The following is a 6,163-nucleotide window of genomic DNA, read 5'->3' as shown; positions in this document are numbered from 1 at the left end:
TTTCTTATAGGCTGTTGGTTTCTTGTTGACAGGTGATGTATCCATACAGTACACAAGACATTCTCTCTACTCACCACATTCTACTTCCTGATGCCCATAGGCTTGTATCTATAATATAATGCAAAATGCATTTAGTCTAACTTAAAAAGTCCCCATAGTCTATCACAATCTCAAAAATGTTTACAAGTCCAAAGTTCATGTCAGGCCATCATAATCTACTTTGCTTTTAGCAACACTACCTTTCATACTTCTACTAGTATGGCCTATTAAGCTCTACTTTTTTTTAATACCTTAATAATCCAAATACGTTTTATTATATTTAATAAACATTTAAATGAAAGTTGTAATTACAGCTGAAGGATTACCTGTGCTTATAAATGTAAAATAAATTCAACTTTACACTTAGATATACATTACAATTTGTTGGTTACATTATTCATTATTATTCATTATTACTAGCAAGTTATATTAAATATAAAAACAAAATTAAGCAAAATAAAGTAAAATATGAAAGAGTAAGCAACATTAAACATGGAAATTATGCAAAACACAAATGATTTTTAAATGTATTTCATGTGAATCTAGTTAACATCCAATTCAATGATTTGATATCATAATGCTAAAATTCCACTTGCTTTCTTAATTCACATTATCAAAGTCCAATTTCCACTAACAAGCAGCATGGTCAGGCCTGGCACAGCAATATCCCACACTCTTGTACCTTAACAACTTCTTAGTGTTCTATTGCTGTGAAGAGACACAATGACCACAGCAACTCTTATAAAGGAAAGCACTTAGTTAGAGCTTGCTTACAGTTTCAGAGATTTAGTTCATTGTCTTCATATCAGGAAGCATGGTGGCAAGCAGGCAGACATAATGGTACTGGAGAAGTTGAGGATAAGAGTTCTACATCCAGATCAGTATACAGCAGAAAGAGAGAGAGAGCTACAGGGCTTGGCTTGGGTCTCCGAGACCCCAAAGCCCACCCCCAGTGACACACTTCCTCCAATAAGACTATAGGTACTCCAACAAGGCCACACCTCCTAATCTCTCTCAAGTAGCACTACTTCCACACTGATTTCTGTGGTGACTTTACAAGCACACAGTTATACCTGCAATGAGTAAGTGTTCCCCTTTTCCCACATCCTTGCCAGCATGACCTGTCATTTATTATATTTATTTTGACTATTCTGACTGGATAAAGTGAAATCTCAAAGTACTATTAATTTATATTTCCCTGAAGACTAAGGATGTTGAACATTTCTTTAAGTGTTCACATCCATTCATGTTTTACCTTTTGAGGACTCTGTTTAGATCTTTACCCCATTTTATTTATTTTTTAAAAAACGTTTTTTTGATCTTTGTGAGTTTCACATCATGCACTCCAGTCCGATTCATCTCCCTGTCCCCTCATATCTACCATCCACCTTTGCAACCTCCCCCCTAAAATAAAAAATGCACAGATAAAAAAATAAACAAAACAAAGCATAGACAGCATCCTATCATGGAAGCTGTAATGTGTCACAGTGTGGCACACAGTGTACCTCTCTGCCCACATAGTCTCACTAGCAAACGTTTATTGCAGTGAGTCATTGGCCTGTTACGAGGCCTCTGGCTTCTGCTACACTATCAATACTGGATCCTCACTGGGACTCCTCTTGGACATCCTGTTGTTGCCCTGTGTTGTTTTATATTTTTTCACACCTACAATAATATTCCAACCTCACCTATAGCCTAGCACCCACAGAGGTAGTGGAAAAGAAAGGGTATTAGGATCCCAGAGAAGTGGACCTGTTTAGAAATTGTTCTTTGGGGCAATTTCAATCTTAGTTGTTCTTAGTCCATTCCACTAGCAAACACTAAACGCAAATGCAGTCCAGTCCACTCGGCAGTCACCACTCACAAATCAGCAAGAGCAGATCAATCCAGAAGAAACCACAAGGCTCAGCAGTTGGCTCCAGTCCGAGGAAGCAGCAAGAAGCTGCAGTAATGCCATGAGAAATTCTTTGGCGAGTTTCTCTCTATCAAGTCACCACCACCAAAGCTCAGCAAAGCAATGTAAGGCAATGTCATTAGCAAAGAATAGTGAGGTGGAGCAATGTGAACCAATGATTCATCTCCCACTGTCTATGGGGTCATATTTATGTTCTTTCTAAACAACATGTGTCCTTTCATTTGTTTGCTATAGCAAAACATCCTTTTACCTCTGCTTTGGGAAAACATTCTTGTATGTGTCTGCTTAGCAAAATATCTGTTCACCTGTGTGCCCCAGCAAAACATCATTTGACATAACTGACTTTCCAAAGAAACCAGAAGTTTCCACTTCAGCCCTGTATCATGGAGATCATGCAGCTTTGGATATGCAAGACTGGCCCCTTCACACACTCCAGCTGTTCATAGATGGGATAGATGCTGGGATGAGCCAATTCAAAGATCTGGATCTGAGCCTGGGTGGTAGCTGAGCTGGTCATCCCAAGAGTTCCCCTGTACCCATTACTCTGGGGTGAGCTCCCCGGCACTGCCCCAGCTAGCTCACCTAAGTGCTGCAGCTGACAAGGAGCAGACCCAGCTCTCAAGCGCTCACACTCTCAGGGCAAGCTTACCTACACTTACACCACCACGACCAGCTCTACTGTGCTTCCCGGGCAAGGTGCAGGCCCACTCTCTTGAATGCTGTAGCTGTCGAGGCATGGGGCCAGCTCTCCCATGATGCCCAGGTGTAGGATGGGGATAACTCTGCACAGCCCTCAGACATACCCCAGCCCCAGGTTGCATCACAGAGCAGGGGCATCTGCCTGGCCTTTGGTGGTAGCAGGCCCCCCACTGCTGCATGATCATGGACCCAGATATGTCCCAAGCAGCAGCATAGGCCAGGCCCTCACCATGGCCTCAGGTGGCATGCTGAGTGACTCACATGTTCGTTACTACCCTCCAGTCTCCATTTCCACCTTTCTTCACTGTGCACACACCATTCTGCTTCTCTTTCTCTTCCATTTTTCCACTTACTTGCTCATCTTAGTGGCGCCTGGTGTCTCAGACTGGTCTGGGGTTGTTTCAGGAGTGCTATGCTCCACCTTTGTTGGGTGGCACAGGGAAGGAGTCATCTGGGGCAAGCTCTGCCTGCCCAGGCTGCATGGCGCCAGGCTAGGGTCTGTTATTTTGTATTTCTACATTGTAAAAGGCCCTCAGACCTTAGTAGGCACTCAGACTTTAGCACAATTGATTCAATGATGAAAGTATCATTCAGCCGGGCAGTGGTGGTACACGTCTTTAATCCCAGCACTTAGGAGGCAGAGACAGGTGGATTTCTGAGTTCGAGGCCAGCCTAGTCTACAGAGTGAGTTCCAGGACAGCCAGGACTACACAGAGAAACCCTGTCTTGAAACCCCCCCCCCCAAAAAAAAAGAAAAGAAAAGAAAAGAAAAGAAAAGAAAAGAAAAGAAAAGAAAGTATCATTCAGACCATAAAACTCAGCATGTAGACAGTACCACCTGCTAAGAACAAATCAAAGACCTAATCGATCAAAGTCCATGTTTTGGGAAAGTCTCTACATGTACCTAACCTTGATTTTTGGCTTCTATAATTCCTCTTCTGGATAACTGTTTTTGTTTGTTTTTTGGTTGATTTCTTTTTTTATTGGATATATTATTTACATTACAGATGTTATCCCCTTACCTCATTTCCCCCAACCCAGGAACCCCCTATCCCATCGCCCCCCTCCGGCGTCTATGAGGATGTGGTTCTAGGGGGCCACCCACCCACTCCCACCTCCCCACCCTCTAACTCCCCCACACTGGGGCATCCAACCTTCACGGGACCAAGGATCTCCTCTCTCACCTGTGCCTGACATTGTCATCCTCCCCTTCATACACAGTTGGAGCCATGGGTCCCTCCCCATGTGCTCCCAGGAGGAGTGTTCCTCTTTCTCCACATCCTCGCCAGCATCTGCTATCACCTGAGTTTTTGATCTTAGCCATTCTGACTGGTGTGAGGTGGAATCTCAGGGTTGTTTTGATTTGCATTTCACTGATGACTAAGGAGGTTGAACAATTTCTTCAGGTGCTTCTTGGCCATTCTAGTTTCCTCAGTTGAGAATTGTTTGTTTAGCTCTGTACCTCATTTTTAATAGGGTTATTTGGTTGTCTGGAGTCTAATTTCTTGAGTTCTTTGTATACATTGGATATTAGTCCTCTATCAGATGAAGATCTTTTCCCTATCTGTTGGTGGCTGTTTTGTCCTATTGACAGTGTCCTTTGCCTTACAGAAGCTTTGTAATTTTATGAGGTCCCATTTGTCAATTTTTGATCTTAGAGCATAAGCCATTGGTGTTCTGTTCAGGAACTTTTCCCCTGTGCCCAAGTATTTGAGGTTCTTCCTCACCTTCTATTCTGTTAGTTTCAGTGTATCTGGTTTGTAGAAGAATGCAAATTGATCCATTCTTACCTCCGTGTACAAAGCTCAAGTCCAAGTGGATAAAGGACCTCCACATAAAATCAGATTCATTGAAAATGTTTTTGTTAACTGATGTATGCCAACTCAGGATATGGTTTTTGTGGTTAAATCTCACCCAGGAAACTACAATGATATCACAAATAACCAGTGTAGTCTCTGGCCAGCCAATGAAGAGTTTCTTTTGGCTTAAACTCATGTCTGCATAGTATCCTCCAATGACTACACCACAAGAATATGAGATTAAAATTTATTTTTTAATTTCTGTGAAGAATTTTATTGAAATTGGATGGGGATTGCATTGAATCTACATAGATTGCTTTTGATAGGATGGCCATTTTAACTATTTCAATCCTGATTCAGGAGTATGGGAGGGTTTTCCACTTCTGGATGTTTTCTACAATCTCTTTCTTGAATGTCATAAAGTTTTTATTATAGAAGTGTTTTACTTGCATTATTAGAAGTTACCCCAAGATACAATTTTTTTAGGCTGTTGCTGCTAAAGTTATTTTTTCCATGATTTCTTTCTCAGCCTGTTTGTTATTTGTATGTCAGATTTGTATGTATGTGTGTTAATTTTTTTATTCTGCTGTTTTGCGAGACATGTTTATCAGCTGTAGAATTTCTGGGTGGAGTTTTAAAGGGCTTTTATATATAAAATCATTATGTTAGATACTTTTATGTCAACTTGACACCGGCTAAAGTCATAAAATGGAGGGAACCTCAATTAAGAAAATGCTTTCATAATATGGCACTCTCAGGAAGCCTGTAGGGCATTTTCTTAATTAGTGATTGATGGGTGATGGTCCAGCCCATTGTGAGTGGGGCAATCACTGGGTTGTATAAGAAAGCAGGCTGAACAAGCCAGTAAGCAGCACTCGTTCATGGTGGCTGTATCAGCTCCTTCCTCCAGGTTTCTGCCGTGTTTGAATTCCTGTTCTATCTTCCTTCACAAATAGGCTATGATGTGGAAATATAAACCAAATAAATCCTTTCCACCCCAACTTGCTTTTGGTTATGGGGTTTCATTACAGCAATAGAAGCTCTAACATAGACAATCATATTATCTGAAAGAAAAAATAATTTGACTTCTTATTTTTCTATTTTTATCCCTTTGATCTTCTTCAATTCGCTGTTGCTTTATTTAAGGAACCAGGATGGAGAGACTAGACATCCTTATCTTGTGCCTGATTTTAGTGGAAATGATTTGCACTTATCTCTGTTTAGAATGCTGTTGGCTGTGTGCTTGCTGTGAATTGCTCTTATTATGTTGATGTATGTTTCTTGTATTCATAGTCACTCTTGGGCTTTATCATGAAGGGATCTTGGATTTTGTGAAAGGTCTTTTCTGTACCTAATTAGATATTTGCCTGGTTTTTGTCTTTCAATCTGTTTATGTGGTGAATACATCTGTTGAAACATTCCTGAATCTGAGGGATGAAGCCAACTTGATCATGGTGGTTAACATTTCTTAATGTGCTCTTGGATTCATTTTGCAAGTAGTTTATTGAGAATTTTGTATCTATGTTCATAAGGGATATTGGTTGCTAATTAGATTAGTGAGAGTTCACCAGGGCAGTGGTTGTCAACCTTCCTAATGCTGTGACTGTAGTGACAATTTTAGAAGTTTGGTGTCTTTAAGAAATATTATAAAAATTTCTTTTCACTTTAATCCCAGGTGTGGGCTATGGGGCTTCTTCAAACTGACCACAGA

This window comes from Grammomys surdaster, unplaced genomic scaffold (assembly GCF_004785775.1).
Source record: "Grammomys surdaster isolate TR1022 unplaced genomic scaffold, NIH_TR_1.0 125750, whole genome shotgun sequence".
In the NCBI taxonomy this organism is placed as follows: domain Eukaryota; kingdom Metazoa; phylum Chordata; class Mammalia; order Rodentia; family Muridae; genus Grammomys; species Grammomys surdaster.
Note: the sequence above shows the minus strand (reverse complement) of the source record.